Source organism: Eschrichtius robustus, chromosome 3 (genome assembly GCF_028021215.1).
Source record: "Eschrichtius robustus isolate mEscRob2 chromosome 3, mEscRob2.pri, whole genome shotgun sequence".
In the NCBI taxonomy this organism is placed as follows: domain Eukaryota; kingdom Metazoa; phylum Chordata; class Mammalia; order Artiodactyla; family Eschrichtiidae; genus Eschrichtius; species Eschrichtius robustus.
The window spans coordinates 29,378,224-29,400,281 of record NC_090826.1 but is presented as its reverse complement, the minus strand read 5'-3'; the positions used below and the strand labels follow the sequence as shown (position 1 = coordinate 29,400,281).

Below are 22,058 nucleotides of genomic sequence, written 5' to 3'. Positions count from 1 at the left end.
AGAGCCAAGTTTCTCACTGTTGGGAGTGGGAGGTTATAGATAAAAAAGGAAAAGACTAGAATGATCAATGAGGTACTGGATTAGAATTGGAGATATCAGTAATTCATGTCTCGCTTAATACAGATACAAATGAAGATATGTAGAAATATGAAATACTTACAAATATTTCTGTAAGTATATGGAATATATGTTAGTATACAGATGTATTTCCTTGCTTTGTCAGCTGACAAGACCTGGAAGCAATAACCTTCCAGTAGCAATGTGCACACCTAGCACCCAGATCTTGATTTCTAATACCATTCTCCAATAAAAGAAACCAGGGCCCCTTCGAGAAATGGCTGAATCTAGGGCTGGGGGAGGGGATTCACAGTATGAGCTTGGGAGTATCTTATAGTGCCAGAAAGTAAGGAAGTGCTAAACAACAACAACAAAAAAACAGCACCACACACAATAAAGGGGATATGTCAAAAGGACACTCCTGTCCAACTGAAAAGAGCTCTCAATAGTAAAAATCAGAAAAATTAGAACAAAATAAAGTACTGGATTATAACAAAAATACCCGTGAGTCCATACTGATATAAATAAGTAACTGAATAAATAAATAAATGGATGAGAAAAGACCAATCTCCCATGCAGAAGAATTACAAATAATTTATGTATATACGCCACCCTCAAGGAGGTGGACTACAACTCTCCACTCCTTAAGTGGAGGTGAGTATGCCTAGCGATTTTCTTCCAAAGAGTACACTGTGGCAGGGAGGGGAGGGAGTAATTTTTTGGAGAAACCTAGCCAGATAATCACAGTTAACAAGAAGTCACACTGATAGCATGTATTCCTCGATATGATATGGCACTTTACCTCTGTGTTCTTTCTCCCCCAAATCCATAACACTAGTATAATCGTAAGAAAAATATTAGACAAATCCCAATTGAGGGACGTTCTACAATACAGCTAACCAGTACTCCTCAAAACTGTCAAGGTCACCAAAAATAAGTGTGAGAAATTGTCACAGCCAAGAGAAGCCTAAGGAGACAAAACAACTTCATGTATATCCTAGATGAGATCCTGGAACAGAAAAAGGACATTAGGTAAAAACTAGGGAAATCTGGGGACTTCCCTGGTGGTCCAGTGGTTAAGACTCTGTGCTTCCACTGCAGGGAACATGGGTTCGATCCCTGGTCAGGGAACTAAAGATCCCGCATGCCACACCGTACGGCCAAAAAATTTTAAAAAATTAAAAAAAAAAAAAAAACCTAAGGAAATCTGAATAAAGTATGAATTTCAGTTAGTAAGAATATACCAATGTACCAATATTGGTACATTAGTTGTGACTAATGTACCATACTAATGCAAGGTGTTAACAGAGGAAATGGATATGGGGTATACATAGGAACACCCTGTACTATTTTCCGAGACTGTCTGTAAATCAAACTGTTCAAAAATAAATTTATTTTTAAAAAAAGGCAAATGATTGTGGGTGGTGTTCCACGGCTCTTGATGATTCAACAGATATTACTGATACTGCTCAGTTGTTTAGTGACGTCAATGCTAAGTTTGAAGTGACTGAACACTATGAACAAAACAGTCTGTGTGGAACAACCACTGGCAATAATCTTTTCACAAAGGTTGAGAGAACATTAATTCAATACAATCTGAACTTGAATCTGCTAAGATGTGCACAAATAATGGTGGTTAAAAACGTGTGGAGAAGAAAGGGCTTAGTTGGACCAATTTACAAAGCCTGTGAAAAATGTAAAGTATTTCAAGCAAATGGTTTATTCACTGTACTGTTCATCAGCAAGCATTCTGCAAAAAAAATCTATCACATGCTATTGAACCAGTATTGTCAAGAGTGACCTTCATTTGCTCTCAATCCACTTCTGTAGCGGATTCATCAGTTCTATGAATTTCTGTCAGAAACAGAAGGTGAATCTTGACTTGCCTACTAAACAGCAGTTAAATGGCTTAGCAGCCATAAAATTTTATTGTTTTTTTTTTTTTTAAGCTCAAGGCTGAATTTGAGGGATTTCCCTGGTGGTCCAGTGGGTAAGACTCCGTTTTCCCAATGCAGGGGGTCCGGGTTCAATCCCTGGTCAGGGAACTAGAGCCCACATGCATGCTGCAACTAAGAGTCTGCATGCCACAACTAAGAGTCCACATGCCACAACTAAAGATCCCGCATGCTGCAACGAAGACCCGGCGCAGCCTAAATAAATACTTTAAAAAAAAAAAAAAAAGACTGAATTTGAAATTTTTCTGAAGACGAATCATCCTTAAACACTATTACTGAATACTTAATGGCTTTGGAAATTAGCTTTTGCTGCACAGTTAATAACGTTTCTTAATAAATCCATTTGAAAATTAACAAGACAAAACAGCACTTCTATGGGAAACATACTACAGCAAATTAAAATGAACATACATTGTTTGAATCACAAGTAATGTTGTTACTTTTTTCATTTCCTGTACTGTCGAAAGTTAAAACAAGCAATGAGATACCCAGTCCCACACAAATTTGAAGCAGACATATTTTCTTAGCTCAAACTACAGTTTTACCGTATTTCCCCAATGCAAGTGCAAAGGAAATCTCCATATTTCAAAATCCATCTAAACACAACTGAGGAACTTCCATCTAATCTTCAATTGGAAATGATTAATGTGCAGTTTAAGAGCAGGCTAAAAAGCAAATATCGAGAAAAGAATCTAACAGAATTCTATAAAGCCTTCCAAGTGATAAATATGCTCAATTAAAATCATATGCTCCAAAAAAAATCATACGCTCATGGATTAGTATTAGTATTTGGCAGGACCTGTGTGAAAAGATGTTTTCAAAGATGACATATGGGGACTTCCCTGGTGGCCCAGTGGTTAAGAATCCGCCTACCAATGCCAGGGACACGGGTTTGAGCCCTGGTCCGGAATAAGATCCCACATGCCTCAGAACAACTAAGCCTGTCCGCCACAACTACTGAGCCCACGCACCTCAACTACTGAAGCCCGCGAGCCTAGAGCCCGTGCTCCGCAACAGGAGAAGCCACCGCAATGAGAAGCCCACACACCGCAATGAAGAGTAGCCCCCACTCGCCACAACTAGAGAAAGCCTGCGCACAGCAACGAAGACCCAACACAGACAAAAATAATGAATTAATTAATTTTTTAAAAAAGATGACATTTGTAAAATCTCACTACAAATTTCATCATTAACAGATGAACATTTGCCATCAATTGCTATGGACCCCAATTAAAAGTGTTATTCCCCCCAAAAGAATCCCATTCTTCTCACTAACACACCTGTATTTCAAAAACTGTATTCAATTTACATAATTTGCCTAACAAAGTCATTTAGTGCAAATGGCCAAACAAGAATAAACCCTTAATGAACAGTAATTCTCAAAACTGTAGGATCTCAAATGGTAGAAAATGTCATTTTTAAATACTTATGCCCAGCAACTTACAGTAAAGCAAATAAAATTAGTAATCCATCATCCCAAAGCAATCTGCAAAGCACTTACCAATAAATAATAGAAAAGAACACATGCTCTAAAACTAGACTGCCTAAATTTGATTGATTCCCACTCCACCAACTAACTTAGACCTGTGATAAATTTTTTTTTTAATTTATTTATTCATTATTTTTGGCTGTGTTGGGTCTTCATTTCTGTGCGAGGGCTTTCTCCAGTTGCGGCGAGCGGGGGCCACTCTTCATCGCGGTGCGCAGGCCTCTCAGTGTCGCGGCCTCTCCCGTTGCGAAGCACAGGCTCCAGACGCGCAGGCTCAGTAGTTGTGGCTCACGGGCTTAGTTGCTCCGCGGCATGTGGGATCTTCCCAGACCAGGGCTCGAACCCGTGTCCCCTGCATTGGCAGGCAGATTCTTAACCACTCCACCACCAGTGAAGCCCTAAATTTCTTAATTAAATCTCACTATCTCTGTTTCTTTACCTGTAAAACTGGTTCCTACTACAAAGGGTTATGAAAATTGAATAAATTAATATGCATAAAGTTACTGAAAGTGCTTAGCACACCATTAGTACTCAATAATTATGAATCAGGCCAATGTCAAAATGACAGAGTTAAAAGACAAGACTTCAACTAGCTGCTATAGGTAGTCACAAGGTCATTAAACAATTATGTTCTCTCTCTTGATAATTCAGAATCTGGATTTATGGCAGACTCAGAATATAAGACACTACCATCTTCGAAATCTCTTAAAGAAGCAGAACACTCTGGCAACAAACCCAAACCTATACTTGATTCCAGGCTGAATGAGCTTGACCCCTAAATGGCACCATTATTCTGTGCCCCAGGTTCTCAATTTACAACAGAGAGAGACGGATCAACATGCCATCTGTGTACCTGACAGTTCCTACCTAGACAGGTGATTTTTAAAATCTTGCTCTTAGGCTATGCAGAGGTGCCTCGGGGCAAAATTATAACCTTCTCATCTGAATCCTCTGGCCTATTCAGCATACAAGACTGTCAGGAAATCCTAACAGCTACTTTTCCAGAATTTATTTTATCACATTACAACTTTTTATAAGCTATCACCATTTCCTTACAACTTAAGCCTCTATTTCCTTGAAAAATACTAATCATGCAATATTACTAGACTATTTTGCTCCTTGAGGGCAAGTACCAGATGAAACTCCTTTTTTTGGATTCCCCGGTGTTGAATAACAAAACGAGTAAATACTAGCTAAATAATATATATATTTTTTACTATGGTAAAACATACATAACACAAGATACATACCATTTTAACCATTTTTAGGCGTACAGTGCAGATCAGTGGCATTCAGCCCATTCCCACTGGTATGCAACCATCACCACCATCCATCTGCAGAACTCTTCCATCTCCCCAACACAAACCGCGCACCCGTTAAACAGTAACACCCCCACCACCGCAACCACCACTCTACTTTGTCTCCATGAAGTTGACTAATCTAGGTATCTCACCCAAGTGGAATCATAGTGTTGTCCTTTTATGTCTAACTTATATCACCTAGCATGTCTTCAAGGTTCAGCCATATTGTGGCACATGTACACAGTTTTTAAAATGGTAAAAACATGTACAGAATCATAGAACTTGAAATATTAAACTGTTTCATTTGCCTTAGCAAACTTAAAATGTTTAATTCTTCTTTTTACCTAGTTTTTTCATTTTAGTAATACATACACAGTAAAAATTTCAAACTGTACAAGAGTACATAATGAAAAGAGGTCTCCTTCCTAATTTCTACCCTCCCTACCCTCAACTTCCAGGTCCCCTCTCAGGTTTAATTTTTTACTTTGGAACACAACTGCCAACCACATGTTGCCTTGTCTTAAGGATGCCCTATTAGTAAGATACTCAGTTGGGGGACTTCCCTGGTGGTCCAGTGGTTAAGAATCCATCTTGCAATGCAGGGGATCCCTGGTCGGGGAACTAAGATCCCACATGCTGCAGGACAACTAAGCCAGCACGCTGCAACTACCGAGCCCGCATGCCACAACTAGAGAGAAGGCCGCACGCCACAACAAAAGATCCACATGCCACAACTAAGACCCAACTCAGCCCTAAATAAATAAATAAATACTTTTAAAAAAAAAAGATCCAAAACAATGAACATAAAACATTTCACAAGTATTTCAATGAGTTAACATTCACTGAGTGCACCCCATGAATAACGTCTTTGCTAGGCAGCATATTGAGGCAATAAAGAGAACAGACTCTGGCGTCACATAAAAACTAGTTTAAAGCATTTTGACTCCTTGAAGTCTCAGTTTCCTGATCTATAAGATAAGGGCAACACTATCTCATAAGCTACTGAAACGATTAAATGAGGAAAACATCTAAATCATAGTACAGTGCACAGTAATATAGCAAGGACTCAAATAATAGTAATAAACAATTGTTAATTTCCTTCACTGGGCACTATGGAAAGCACAAAGATGAATCAGAAAATCTGTGCCCTTTTAAGGTTCTTATAAATCAACAGAGCAGTTTATCTCTGCTCAGTATTATCATTATCTGCCAACACCCTGGTATTAATACAACTTCCAACCTATGTTTATAACTTTTATGGCTCTGTTTCTACACCTCACTGAAATAGTTACTTGTAAATAACTATTTATTATTTCTCCTAGCACTAGGAGAATAAAGAGAAAGTTCATTATCATCAGATCATGTATAGGGTGTGCAGCCCTGAGTCAGTCTACAGCTAGCTTTAATCAAAGAGCAGAGAGTCGTGTGATTAAGAGACCATGATCCACTCCAATCTGACCCAGGAGCATATCAGAGTTATGGACAAATCTCACTAGAATTAGAGTCACAAAGCATTAGGAACTGGAAGCACTCTTAGAGATCATTATCTAATACAACCCTAGTTTTTACAGAAGGAAAACTGAACCCAGATAAAGGAAGAGATTTGCCCAAGAAGATGAGGCAAAACTAGAGCTAAAGGCCCTTAGCTCTCAGTGTGTCCGGTTCTTTCCACATCATCATGCTACCTTTTACCTGTTAAAGAACCTTAAACCACAAACTTCATCCACTCTGCTCTAATTTCTCACTTTTCTTCCCAATTACTTATTACCTAACAGGAAAAAAATTTTTAAATGTGCTTTATGAAATCTGTCTTCCCTAAATAATCTATTATTTACCTTAAATTTACACTACTGGAAGCTACAGGGAGATGCTAAATAAAAATAAATCTAATTCACTAAAGGCCTATTTGAAAGGAAATTTCAATCCACAAAATAACTCTTAATTTTATTTTATTTATTTATTTTTTGGCCATGCTACGTGGCTTACGGATCTTAGTTCCCTGACCAGGGATTGAACCTAGGCCACGGCAGTGAAAGCAGCAAGTGCTAACCACTGGACCACCAGGGAATTCTCAAAAAACTTAATTTCAGAGTTGGAAAAGTGGATGGTACATTCAGAGTATTATCTTCCACAACTGCTTACTTTCACTAAAAAAATTTATGCAAAATAGTAATTTGATTAACCCATTTAACCCAGAGCATCAGACCAGGATAACCAACTTCTAAATGAGTCACATTTCCTCTCATCTGTAAACAAGCAACAGGAAAGAGACTAAATTTGATGCCAAAATAATCTGTTACAAATATTTGTGACATTATTCTAGCAACAAATTTGGATATGATCATGTCATGCTGGAGAACCTACTAAAGTACATTCACCTTTAGAGATTTTTTTCTTTCTTATTTTTCCTTTTTAAATTACAAATTGGAAGAAGCTACTAGGTTTGACACAAAGGTCAAAACTACTTCCCAGAGTACTGCCAAATTAAAACTTATTTTCAAACAAACTAAGAAATAGTCTTATCAGCAATTCTGGAACTCTACCCAAAATGTCCACATGTATTCTGGTTCTGCTAATTCTAGAAATAAATTTGCAACTGCTTTGTAAATTTGCTGATGTTAACCCAACATCAATTTACAAACACCTTTAGGGATGCAAATCTCTTCTTCCCAGAAAATGCCAAAATCCCAAGGCCACCTCGCCACTCCCAAGTACAGAGTTTCTCACAAAATGCATCTTATTTCCAAAACATTTATAAGCAATGTAACTGCTCACCACTGACCCCTACCTCACATCACAAAAAATAAACTCCAAGTGGACTTAAAAGAAAAAAAAAGCATATAAACAAACATTAAATGTGAAAAGCTTTAAAACATTTAGAAGAAAATATAGGAGAATATTTGTACAAATTCCGGATAGAGGATTTGAAACAAGTTATAAGTATAAACCATAGACGTAAAGATTAATATGTCTATATGCTTTAGAAAATCAAAACGAAACCACATACTAGGAGAGTATATTTGCAATACATATTAACAAAGGATTAGAGTTCAGACTCTATGTAAGGAACTTCTACAAATCAATAAAAAAGGCAAAAAACTCAATTGTTCAGATAAAAAAAAGATTAATTTATTAAATACTTATTAAACACTTACGTATGCCAGGCACTGTCCTTGGCACTAGAGACACAACACTGACAAAAGGAGAAAGTCTCTCATTTTGTGGTTGGTGGGGCAAGACATACACTCAAGTAACTATATGTTATGTCAAGTGATGATAAATGCTAAAAATAAAGTGGGCTAAGGGGATGATCAATTAAAAAAAGAAGACACCTATATGGCTAATATACATATGCAAAGATATTCATTTTCACTACTAATCAGAGAAATACAATTTAAAACTATAATAAAATATTTCATACTCACAAGAATGGCAAAAAATTTTAAAGTCTAACGACATCATGTGCCATTAAGATGTACAGCAACAGAAATGCATATATTGGGAGTACAAACTGGTATAATTCCTCTGGAGAATAATGTGATAGTTAAAGATGTGCATGTACCATGAACCAGAAATTCCAGTTTTAGGTATAAACCCTAGAGAAATTCTCTCAAGTCAGTAGAAAATATATACAAGAATATTCTTGGCAGCACTCTCTGAGTACAAACAGGATACAGTACAAACTGGATAAATAAAAACTGGCACTTTCATACAATGAATACTATAAAAAGAGTGAAAATGAAGAACACATATACCATGAATGAATCCCACAAACAGAAGCCTGAGCAGAAAAACAAGTTACAAAAACAAATTCTTGGTATCAAGAATCAAGAGCTAGGGACTTCCCTGGTGGTCCGGTGGTTAAGAATCTGCCTTCCAATGCAGGGGACGCGGGTTCAATCCCTGGTCAGGGAACTAGGATCCCACATGCTGAGGGGAAACTAAGCCCCCGTGCCGCAGCTACAGAGCCCACACGCTTGGGAGCCTGCACACCACAACTAGAGGGAAGCCCACACGCCGCAACGAAAACCCGACGCAGCCAAAAATAAATAAATAAACATTAAAAAAAAAAGCTACAAAAAAGCAACAACAAAAAAAGGAAAAAGAACGCTAAAAAAAAAAGAAACAAGAACTTCTTGGTATCAGTTGGTATTGAACAATTTACATGAAGTTTAAAAACACAAAAATACTATATTTTGTTTACAAAAGCATACATTTTTAATAGAAGTCTAGAAAAATGCATAGGTATCATAAACACCAAGTTAGAAGAGAGTTGGGGGAGAAGGGGAGAACAATTCTAGAAGACTTAGCTATGGTGGTAAAGCTTTATTTCTTAAATTTATTAAATTGATCTCTTAAATAGTCAATACATGGGCACCAGTTATACAGTATTATTCTTTGTACTTCCTACATGCCTTCAGATTGCATACTTTAAAACCATGAAAAAAAATGCTGTACAACGCTGAACACTGTTGTTGTGCTCACTTTAGACTTCATTTCTCAGTCCCTCTCTAGAGGAAAAAAGGATTAATATAACTCTCTATAATAGTGACAGAAAAGTACAAGCATTCCCACGTACCTCATAAGCTTCTTGGCCACACACATTTAAACTTTTTTTTTTTTTTAAACTTTGGGTTTATTTATTTTTGGCTGTGTTGGGTCTTCGTTTCTGTGCGAGGGCTTTCTCTAGTTGCGGCAAGCGGGGGCCACTCTTCATCGCGGTGCACGGGCCTCTCACTATCGTGGCGTTTCTTGTTGCGGAGCACAGGCTCCAGACGTGCAGGCTCAGTAGTTGTGGCGCACGGGCTTAGTTGCTCCGCGGCATGTGGGATCTTCCCAGACCAGGGCTCGAACCCGTGTCCCCTGCATTGGCAGGCAGACTCTCAACCACTGCGCCATCAGGGAAGCCCACACATTTAAACTTTTGCAAACAACTTCCAAAGATTGAAATAGGACTCATCAAGCAATGCTCTTAAGGTTAAATCAAAGAAACAACTCCACATTGAAGGACAAGCATATGAAAGTGTATGTTGAGGGGAATTCCCTGGCAGTCCACTGGTTAGGACTCTGCGCCTTCCACTGCAGGGGGCACGGGTTCCATCCCTGGCTGGGGAACTAAGATTCCGCAAGCTGTGCAGCACAGCCAAAAATAAAATAAAATAATCCTTTCTTAAAAAAAAAAAAAAAGAAACAAAGAAAAGAAAGTATATGTTGAATACAGGCAGACTGATTAACAGTAAGAATTTTGCAAATGTGACCGACATGGATTAGAATCCTGACTCCACTACTGTGCAGGCTTGAACAAGGTGTGTAATCTTACTAAGTTTCTCATATCAAAAAACAGATACACTGATCTTATAAAATTATCATAGGATTAAACGAATCAATGTATGTAAAGCACATAGCACACTGTATTCTAAAAGAGCAGTTTGAAAAATAAAAACAAGAAAGTTGGAAAAAAAAAAAAAAAAAGTTGGAAGGGAAAGGATAACGGTGGATAGCCTCAACGATGAGAATTTTATTTTCCCAAATTGTTTCAGTAATGAATCAAGATTTTATACTTACATTAAGGCTTTTTCCCCCAGTAACATGCTTACATAACCACCAAACAACAAATTAAATCCTTAAAGATATTTCCATTTCCAGAATCACCTTTAAAAAAACTTAGCTGATACTCAAATACCTGTCCAATGCAAAGTAGAGATCCGGCTAAATCCCTAGCATTTTGTTTAATTCCACATTGGGTCCAATTCAGGTGCTGACTACTCAGGGCGAAAACAAAATTACACTAAATGCTATATAACTTGTATCAAGAAATACAGTCAAGGGACTTCCCGGCGGTCCAGTGGTTAAGACTCCGCGCTCTCAATGCCGAGCGCACGGGTTTGATCCCTGATCAGGGAACTAAGATCCCACATGCCGCACAGCGCAGCCAAAAAAAGAAAAAAAGAAACATAGCCAAGAAAAAGTTGTGAATATTTTCTACAGAAAACTAGATTATTCATGAGTTACTATACAAAAGGCTGAGTTTTGTACACATAATGCATCCAAAAAGTGTATCCAGGAAAAAAAAAAAAAAAAAGTGTATCCAGGACTTACAATTTTGATTTGAACAATGTTTTCCTACACAGTAAAAGGAGTAAAGGCAGGAGGATGAACAATACAGAAGACAAAGCCTGTATCCCTACAGCTCTGCAATGATATTTAATACAGAACAAGGAAACCAAAGACCCTCTCCTCAGAAAGCACCTCCTATTTCTTGTTCACAGCTCTAGGATTAGTTACCAGAATAAGATCAGGTGAGAAGGGAAAGCTCAAGATTCCAGATGGAATAACACATTGTTATAATATTATATATACATATTATATCTGGAATTTAAGTTACAGCTTATGTATAATTTTGACCAGCACATAAAGTCTTAGTTTCCTAAAAACCCCAGCAATGCTAGTTGACAACTTCAAAATTAAACAGTTAACCTTTGATTCACATTCATGGCTCATGTATGAAAATACCTCAACACATTAATGGTCAGGGCAGGTACCAGATTTTATCAGGAAGCTGCTCTTTGGGCTAACCATGTTAAAATTTTTTTCATTAAGCTGCCTTCTCTCAAAGAGAAGATGTTTCAAAAATATTAAAAAATGATAATAAATGATATGACAAAGCATTTGCAATAATTAAATGACACTCTATGTATCGTTCTTTCAATGAATTTTGGATCCACTGCTTCTGAACCAAGAGTCCAACAATTTGTTGAAGAGATGGTTCACTGCAGTGGCTAAACTCAAATGACATTCAAAACAATTACATCTGAGAATTTCTAGTGCTCAACTAACACTGTTCATTCAACTGTCAAAACAGCACAAGGAAAAAAAAAAAACAGCCCTAGACTAATTCTATTTGTGCCTAAACTTACGTGAGATAGGATTTTCATCACTTTTACATATCCAAACCATTTAATAACCATTTAGTAATAAAAGAAATGATGGCATGTGACTATGCTAAGTTGCATAAGATACTGAACTATACAAGTTTTCATGTATTCTTTATGTTAGTGTCAAAATATATATACTCTAATTCTCTCAAAATAAGGAAGGTAGGAAGGAAGGCGTATTTTCATTTTAAAGATGGAAAGACACAAAAAGCTAGGCAAGGGAATTCCCTGGGGGTCCAGTGGTTAGGACTCTGCACTTTCACTGCTGAGGGCCCGGGTTCAATCCTTGGTCAGGGAACTAAAATCCCACAAGCCATGCTGAGCGGCCAAAAAAAAAAAAAAGCTAGGCAAATATTATTGATTCTGAAATACATCTTCTGTCATTCTATTTGCAGCAAGGCGAATCAAAAAGCCTCTGCAGCCGGCTGGTAGATTCAAGTCCATTTATTCTTTTTTTTTTTTTTTTTAATATATATCTATTTATTTATTCATGGCTGTGTTGGGTCTTCGTTTCTGTGCGAGGGCTTTCTCCAGTTGCAGCAAGCGGGGGCCCCTCTTCATCGCGGTGCACGGGCCTCTCACTGTCACGGCCTCTCCTTGCGGAGCACAGGCTCCAGACGCGCAGGCTCAGTAATTGTGGCTCACGGGCCTAGTTGCTCCGGGGCATGTGGGATCTTCCCAGACCAGGGCTCGAACCCGTGTCCCCTGCATTGGCAGGCAGATTCTCAACCACTGCGCCACCAGGGAAGCCCCAAGTCCATTTATTCTTGAAGAGAAATTTAAATAATTTAACTCTGGATCTAATAAGCATGACAATAACAAAATGGGATGTTCTGTTATGTGAGGACTCTCCTCATTTACTGGTCAATCCACTCCCTGGACCCTTACTCTGAGCAATATAGCAGATGCTAAGAGTGGAAGTTTAGAGTCAGACCTAGGTTCAAATCTTATCTCTTCCTAAATTAATCTCTTATGCCTCAACTTTATTTGTAAAACAAGAAACTCTTCACTTACCCTGTAAAATACAGGATTAAACGAGATAATGCATGTAAAGTGCTTAAATAAGCATTTACTTTGAAAAAAATCTCAATCTATAAACGTTCTTCTTTAATATTTAGGTTGACCTTATATCCAGGTTTGCTCAAGATAGTCAGTTTACACTTGCTGTCCCAGTGTATTAATAGCATCCCCTCTCTCAATAGTGTCCTGGTTCAAAAAGATAAATTATATGGTCACAATATTAATTTGACAAAAGTAAATCTAACTTGAGACAAACATCATTAAATCAGAGGAAAGGGAACTATTCCAGCTAAGAACTGGCACTCAAAATCTCTCTATCCAAGCACGTATAAATTAAAGAAATGATGGTCACATTTAGGTGTGTAAATTGTACCTCCCTGTCCTCCCCCAAAGAGACTCATAAGAGTTCAATCATAAATACTGAACTCTAGCTAATGATATGCATGTTGAAGCATTTAAATATAAAATGTACTGATTTCTGCAACTTACTTTAAAATGCTTCCAAAAAAAATAAGGAAATGGGCAAAGGACTTGAACAAATATTTCTCAAAAGAAGATATACAAATGGTCCACAGCATATGAAAAGAGGACATCACTAATCAATAGGGAAATGCTAACCAAAGCTACCCCACACCCATTAGAATGGCTACTATTTAAAAAAAAAAGAAAAGAGGAAGGAAGGAACGGAGGGAAGGGAGGGAGGGAGGGAGGAAATGCTGGTGAGGATGTGGAAAAATTGGAGCTGTAGCTGGGAATGTAAATGGTGCAGCCACTGTGGAAAACAGCAGAGAATGGCAGTTCCTCAAAAAACTAAACATAGAATTACCATGTGATCCAGCAATTCCACTTCTGGGTATATACTCAAAAGGACTGAAAGCGAGGTCTTGAAGAGATATTTGTACACCTAGGTTCACAGCAGCATTATTCACAATAGCTGAAACGTGGAAACAACCCAAGTGTCTGACTAATGGATAAATGGATAAGCAAAATGTGGTATATACCTACATACAATGGAATATTATGAAGGGAAATTCTGACATGTTACAACATGGATGAACCTTGAGGACATTATGCTAACTGAAGTGAGCTAGTCACAAAAAGACAAATATTCTTTGATTCCCCTTATATGAGGTACTTAGAGCAGTCTAAACCTTAAGAGACAAAGTAGAATGATGGTTGTCAGAGGCTGGGGATAGAAGGGAGAATGGGGACTGACTATTTAATGGGGTATAAAGTATCGATTTTGCAAGATGAAACATTCTGGAGATGAACAGTGATGATGGCTGCACAACAGTGAATGTACTTAATACCACTGAACTGCACACTTAAAAATTATTATCATGGTAAGTTTTATGTTCTGTATATTTAGCCACAACAAAAAAACCTGGAAAAAAAATACGGTGGAGTGATGAGTATAAAGATATGTGATAAAGTAAACATAGCAAAATGCTAACAAGTGTAGAATCTAGGTGGCAGGCATACGGGTACTCACTGTACAATTCTTTCAACTTTCCTGCATGCTTGAAATCTTTCATAATAAAACACTGGAGGAAAAAAAAAATCAAAGAAATTTTCATCCCTACGAAAAACACTTGATGCAGAGCAACTAACCCTACCCAGTGTAAGAGAAACACGAGCCTAAAGAGATGAGAGAATGTAAAAGCCAACTTACACTAAATCTTCTAAAAGTTCATTTTAGCCACATTCAATGGGATCATCACAACTGTAATAACACTAACACAGTGGGAATATATTTGCCTACCCTAGCCTCAAAATAACAAATTAAGATTTAGCTCATCCAACATAAATAACCAATATTCTGAAGGCAATATTTGAAGCCCCGATTTAAGCAATAAATCCATCCACTTCTAAAAAATAACTAACCTGGACAGAAATTAAATCCTAAAAGTACATCAATTAGTAAAGATCTGTATACCACGTTATTTTCATTTTAGTAAATGCCTAGCACTTAGTAGACATTTAATAAGTATTTAATGCCTTCTTTCCCCAAAAAACGAAAAGCCAAACAATGTCAAAAACAATCCATGCATGAATCTCAATTCCAGTTCCTGCTCAGTTGTTTTTAAAATGAAGAACAGAAACTCTAATAGGTTAAAAAAAATTCTAATCCAGAACTAGGAGGTTTAGCAAAATCGTCCCCATGTTTTCCCCTTTGGCCACATAGGTAGCATTCTCTCTGCATTCTGAACAAACCCATTGTGGGCTAAGAGGTAAAAAGAGTTTAAATATTATGAAAATGGTGATGCATAAATGATAGCCAAAGGAAAGTCCAAAATTCTTTTGTAAAGGGGAGAAAACTGCAACTACTATGAGGCCCCACCTATCATATGCAGAAGCAATGCTGACAAAAACATGAAAAGACAATCTAGATCCACGCTAACAGAACTTTCTGAGATGAGGAAAATGTTCCATATCTATGCTACTCAAAATGGCAGCCACCATTCTCATGTTGCTGATACTGACCACCTGAAATATGGCTAGTGTGAAAACCATACTAAGTAAATATACTAAGTATTTAATTTTAATTAACTCTAAGTGAGCTAGCCACATTTGGCTAGTGGCTACCAAAATGAACTGTGCAGATCTAGACCACAGACCACATATTTAAGGTAATTTTTCCCCAACAGAATCTAAAGCTCAGTACATGCTTAATAAACACTGACTAAGGAGGAAATGGAGAGTCAGAAAGGCTTTTGAACAGAACAAAAGCATCAGTTCTGGGCATTTTTCTACACATTGTATCGTGTCAACAAATATGGTGCTCCAATCTACATCTCTTTTCTACCTAGCATTCCACTGTACACACATGCTATAACATAAGCAGCTCCCTAGTGTTGTACATTTAGGTTGCCTTTAATTTTTCACTTAACATAACACTGTAATGATTATCCTTATCTTTAAGGACCTGTGCAATTATTTCCTTATGGTATATTCCTAAAAGCACAGGTACATTGTGTTGTTCTCCGGAACAGCTACAGCACCTTATATTGCTACCAGGAGTACTTGAGAATGTCCATTTCCCCACACCCTCACCAACAATAGCTGTCATATTGTTTTTTTTATCATGATGGAGATCTGAGGGAAAAAATGGTACTTCATTTTTGATTTAATCTGTATCTCTCATTTTCACGTGATTTATTCTTTCAAGTTAACGTACTTTGCAAAAAGGTTAGCCAACTGTTCCAGAGCTGTTTATTGAATAATTAAGTCATCCTTCCCTCACAATCTTGAAATACCAACTTAATCATGTACTCAGCACTTTCCATATGCTATCAGTTGAGGGCTCTGGGTGTTTCTCACTGTCCTTTCAGATTTAGTGCCATATAACTACTTCCCTTTCCCAAGTAGCTAACAAGCAATCCATCTTCCATATATAATAAAATTAATTTGTTGAATCCCTACTATGTGCCCTGGCACTGGGCTAATCATCTAGCCATCACAATAACCCTTGTTGGAGGTAGGTAAGAGATTTCCATCTCCATCTGAAATTGAACAGATACACTGAAGGGTTAAGCAACTTGCCCCAAGGTCCCAGTTTAATTAAAAACAACAAAAAACTGATAAGAAACAAGGACTTCCATTTCTCATCTCACTCCAAGGTCTCTAGGTACCACAGATCATGTAACTCCATGACCATGCCCTATTAAATGAACACTGGAGCTGAAAATATTCTGCTAAAAGTGCAACAGAAAATATCCCCTACCAAACCCCAAAGTACAAAATATCAATGCAGCACCTCAGACTGAAATGGAGGTGGGCTATTCAGAGCCTGGCCAGCTTAGCCTCCTTCCCTCATAATGCCTGAGGCACCTCCTCACTCCAGAGTATTTTAAAACTTCCTGTCCCACCTATACTTGGCTAAACTTACCAAAAATTCAAGGAAAACAATCATTACCACAGCCTACCTACAGAGTTACCTCAGTTTTACAGAACAGCCTTTAGAGAATGAGTTTTCAATACAAATTTTTATAAATTATTATAACATATATAATAGATGTACACATTTTAAAGATACAGTTCAGTGAGTTTTGACAAAATATACTATGTGAACACCAACCCAACAACAGAATATTTTTATCACTCCAGTAAGTACCCTCTTGCCCCTTGGCAATCTCCTCACCAACCGCCATACAAATTATTTTCAACAGGTAGCTTAACAGAATCTGAGTGAGCTAGAACTCGATAGTGGGAGCACTTCCAGAGACTGCCACCCAGTCAGCCATCTATTTATTCCCATATTAATTCATCCTTTCTCTCAATATTTACTAAGCCTCTTCTATTTAACAGAGAATGTCCTAAGTGTAGGGATTCAGCAGTGAATCAAACAAATCCCTGCTTCACTCTCTAAAGAGGTGAAGACACAATAGATGAAAAATAATGTAATGTCCCATAGTAATAACGCGGGGTTGGGGAGGGGTATTGGTTAATGATAAGGTCGTCAAGGAAAGCCTCTCTCAGAACACTTTCCAATGTGATACATGCATACAAAGGGACATCAAAACTGCTAGAGTCGGACTTCCCTGGAGGTCCAGTGCTTAGGACTCCGCGTTTCCACTGCAGGGGGCGCGGGGTTTGATCCCTGGTCTCCCTGGTCGGGAAACTAAGATCCCACATCCCGCATGCTGTGCAGCCAAAAAAAAGGCTTTGTTAAAGGATAACTTTATTACACCTGAAACAAGAATTTTTTTTTACATTAAAAAATTTACCCAATTCTTTTTCTTTATTGGGCAACCCCACTCTGGAGCCTGACCAACTTCCTCAATCTCCTTCATTTTTAAAGTTTTTTTCTGATAGCCCATAGTCTGGTAGCCAAAGGTTTTAGTCAAGACTCTAGAACACATAGGACACATCCTTTAGATACAATGGGATCATCTTCCAGGAAACCCTGATACAGTGGAGGGTCCTGGAGTGAAGAAATCTCTACAGTAACTTCAGAAAGCAGTCTCACCTCTATGACTTCCTCTATCAATCCTTTCTGTAGGGACTTCCCCAGTGGTCCAGTGGCTAAGACTCCATGCTCCCAATGCAGGGGGTCCGGGTTCAATCCCCAGTCAGGGAACTAGATCCCACATGCCTCTACTAAAAGCAATGAAGATCCTGCACGCCGCAACTAAGACCCAGCACAGCCAAATAATTTTTTTTTAAATCCTTTATGTATCCTGCCCTTTTTATTAAAATAAACAAAAATAAAATTGAGTTATGAACCTCTCCAAAAAACACACAGGATTTCTGAAAGCAAAGCGATGGACTTCACAAACGCATACATTAAACACACACACACACACACACACACACACACATATACACACTTTTGCCTCAGGACAGGCACCAAAAGTCTTCTAATTAGACATTCAGCAACTTCTCTTTGCTTGGCCTCTATCTTCTGAAACAAGCCAAGCTGTGCAGTTACTGCATTCCAGATGCTACAAAGCAAATCAGGCAGAACAAAAATGAGGACACTACACATGTGCCAGCTAAAAAGGCATGGGCAGGGGTCAGATCAATGCCTTTTGCTTTCTAAAAGCCCTTGGGTTTCTTTAGTGTGGAAACAAAATAATTCAATGTTTTGGGCCCTCCCCTCCCCACTGCACTGCTCCATCTCCCTCTTCTGAAGTTATCTAAAATTTCCTTTTTTATTTTAAAGAAGAAACAAAAGAAAGAAATAAAGCACCAAAGCAGAAAAAAAAATTTTTAGTGGTGATATAAGGACGTGCCCAACTATAAAAGATTGCTGCTGCAAGCAGAAACACAGGTCCATGGCTGCCAGATCTGATTTTTCAAAACAGCCTGAATCCACATTTTTACATGAAATCTCCCTGTTTTTCACTGTTGACAAGTAATTCAAATTTACAACACTGTGTGAGCCAAACAAAACACATCTGCCGACTGGATTTAGTCCATGAGCCTTCAGTCTTCAACCTCTGCCATAAAAAGAAAAATACATGGTTCTTTCAGTGGTAGAGCTCTAACTCTGTGGAAAAAAGCACACCCTATGCTTCCAGTAACACACTATCATCTGAAAAATACACTACAAAATATATAAACATACGTATGAAACCCCTAACTGTTAGAAGGAAAGCAAGAAGAAAACAATCTCACTCTTCACACACTAAGGTACTCCACTTCTACCACTAAAATAGGAACTGTAAACAAAACCCAATGGAAGAAAACAGTAGGAATGGATATGGATTTTCGTGAAACTGAGCTCACTAATGTTTAGCTTCCTCAGTATGTGCATCGGCCCGTAACTCCTAGAGAAAAAGAAACTAAAAGGTGATTTTCCTGTGGCACAGCATTTAACTTTGGTTTAAAACATACAAAATACGATTCCCTAAAGAAAGGCAACCTTGGGCTTCCCTGGTGGCGCAGTGGTTGAGAATCCGCCTGCCAATGCAAGGGACACGGGTTCGAGCCCTGGTCCGGGAAGATCCCACATGCCACGGAGCAACTAAGCCTCTGTGCCACAACTACTGAGCCTGTGCTCTAGAGCCCATGAGCCACAACTACTGAGCCCGCGTGCCACAACTACTGAAGCCCTTGCACCTAGAGCCCGTGCTCCGCAACAGTAGAAGGCACTGCAATGAAAAGCCCACTCGCCACAACTAGAGAAAGCCCGCACGCAGCAATGAAGGCCCAACGCAGCCAAAAATAAATAAATAAAATAAATTTATTTTTAAAAAAAGGCAATCTTTTAGAAAGGGTACCCATGACTCTTAACTCTCCTGGTAAGCCACGGGCAATTACTTTTTTATGGGTTATAAATCTGCACAAAGAGCCCACGTGCAGCAACTAAGACCTGGTGCAGCCAAAAAAAAAAAAAAAAAAACCTGCATTACAAACTCTACAGCACTGGTTCTTAAATTTTGAGATTCCAATGAATGATGGAAGGTAATGACCCTTTGAGAAAACGCACTTCCCTCACAAAAATTTTAGAGTTCATGAGCTCCCTATAGTCCATGGACCGTACTAAGAACGTCTTGCTCTAGAGAATATTAAAACTACCTGATCTCAAAACCCTCCGCTTCTTTCCACCAACGCATCTCCACTCCATCTCCCTACTTCAGGCAACTATCATCTCCAGGCTACACCAGTACAACAGCCTCTTAACTGATAGCCCCACAATCCATTTTCTACACCCTTGGCAAAAGCGATTTTAAAATGAAATGTGAATCTGGGGACTCCCCTGGTGGCGCAGTGCTTAAGAATCCGCCTGGCAACGCAGGGGACGCGGGTTTGAGCCCTGGTGCGGGAAGATCCCACATGCCGCGGAGCAACTAAGCCCGTGCGCCACAACTACTGAGCCTGCGCTCTAGAGCCCGCGAGCCACACCTACTGAGCCCGTGTGCCACAACTACTGAAGCCCGCGTGCCTAGAGCCAGTGCTCCGCAACAAGAGAAGCCACCGCGCGATGAGAAGCCTGCGCACCACAACGAAGAGTAGCCCCCGCTCACCACAACTAGAGAAAGCCCGCGCGCAGCAATGAAGACCCAATGCAGCCAAAAATAAAAAATAAATTAATAAAAAAAAATACCTGTACTAGTTATGCTATTAAACTAATATGCTAAAGAACTACTACTACTGCTGCTGCTATGACTACTATTACCACCACCACCGCTAGAATTGGACTGTACCTAGTATGCAGACTAAAAACACCAGTCTCCAAAACCGGAGATCTTTCACTAGTGCTAAGAGATGTAAAAAGCAGAGATGGAACTGTATTGAACGTAAAGGCTTTCAGTTAAACAGTTCCTAACAGAAACTTCAATCCACTCTTCTACAAAATACAATCAAGCTTAAATGGCTGCAGAAAAAAACTGCTTTTGATATTGCTAAAGTGTGTATACTAATTCACAAAACAAATTTCCCAGTAGAGAACAAACTAAGCCCAGTTTGTTCCACAAGTTGTTCATGGCAGCAGCCAGCTTTGGCTCTTTAACAGGCTTGATACACACATCAGTCTGTCTAGATAACAGGAAAAACTACAACAAACACTACTGCCACAAACAAGAAAAGGGAGGGCCATCTGAAAGGGGAAGAAAAAGATGGTGTGATACGTGCCTTTCCACTCTGGACCTACAACCTATAAATTCTAAAAGTGACTATAATGATAATAGTGCTTAATATATGGTACGTAATGAGCTAAGCGGTTTTCAATTTACCTCATTTAACCTTCACAGTTACCCTATAAAATAACCAGTGTTGCCGCTATTTTGCAGATAAGGAAACTGAGGGACCTGGAAGTGAAGCTACTCGACCTGAAACCAAAAGCTAGCAGAGCCAAAACTTGAACCCAGGCAGCTGGCTCCAGGATCCTTCCGTTACGCTGCCACCAGAAGCTTCATCGGCTCTCTCCCGCCAGGTTCTACCACGCTCTGAGGCTTTTCCTTCAATCCAATGAACAACCTCCCCGTAAACACTCAACTACCACTGACGGCTCCAACTGCTGGGCACCAGCGCTACTCGCCAGTTTCTGCCACCATACTCCATCCCTAAGACTTAGAAAGGCAAAGAGGATAACTGATAAAAGTTGCTTAGGTGCTAAGGGAGATGAAGGAAATTACCTTATTCAGGCAGAACACACGCCAATTACTACTGGAACGCAAGTCGGCCTCACCTCCAGCGTAAGAGAAATCAAAGTGGGCTCACCAATGTTCCCGTGGGTGATAAATGTGGACTATACCTCCTCTGGCCACAAGGCAGAAAAGAACGGAAGAGGTACCAACATTTACTGAGTGCCAGCCACATGCGCCCTAGAAGAAGACAGATCCAGGCCAATGAAGATTAGGCTGGGGGGAAGGGCACTCAAGAGTTCCGTGAAAAGGAGAAATCCAAATAATAGGATTCACCCGCCTAAGGGGGGAGACAGAGGAGGTGGAGGCCCCTCCCTGTCAGCTTGCAAGCAAGAAAAAGAAGGATAGGGGGTGCTCCGGAGAAAACGCGGCCCTGAGCGTCGGGAGCTAGGCCGGAGCGAGGGGAAGCCCTGAAGGGCGGGGAGGGGGAGGAGCCGGAGCGAGCAGGGCCCGCTCAGAAGAAGCCGAGGAGCAGGCGAAGGGGAGAGGCTCCGCGCCAGGCCTGCCGCGCGCCCTGAGCCAGCGGCCGCGGAGAAAAGATAAAAGACGAAACGAGTGGAGCAGACTGAGCTGCCCTAATTCCTATCAAAGGCCCTCACTCACCTGGGCCCACCTCAGCGATCGCAGCAGCAGCCTCGCAACGGCACAACCGGCCCGAACCTACCCCCCGCCCGACAGCGCGCCCCGCGTCTCAGCTCTCCGACGGCGTC

General features: G+C 39.5%; 1 protein-coding gene across 4 annotated transcripts in view; it reads right to left on the bottom strand.

The window, feature by feature from the left end:
* The window catches only part of THRAP3 (thyroid hormone receptor associated protein 3), a 71,652-nt gene extending 49,594 nt beyond the window's left edge, over window positions 1-22,058 (bottom strand). For 2 of the 4 annotated variants that reach the window (XM_068539513.1, XM_068539515.1), the window contains exon 1: window positions 21,952-22,058. The gene's annotated coding sequence lies outside the window, so the exon portion shown is untranslated. Of the gene's footprint in view, window positions 1-21,339; window positions 21,529-21,951 lie in introns of all 4 variants that reach the window. The other 2 variants (XM_068539514.1, XM_068539516.1) reach the window with 2 other exon arrangements.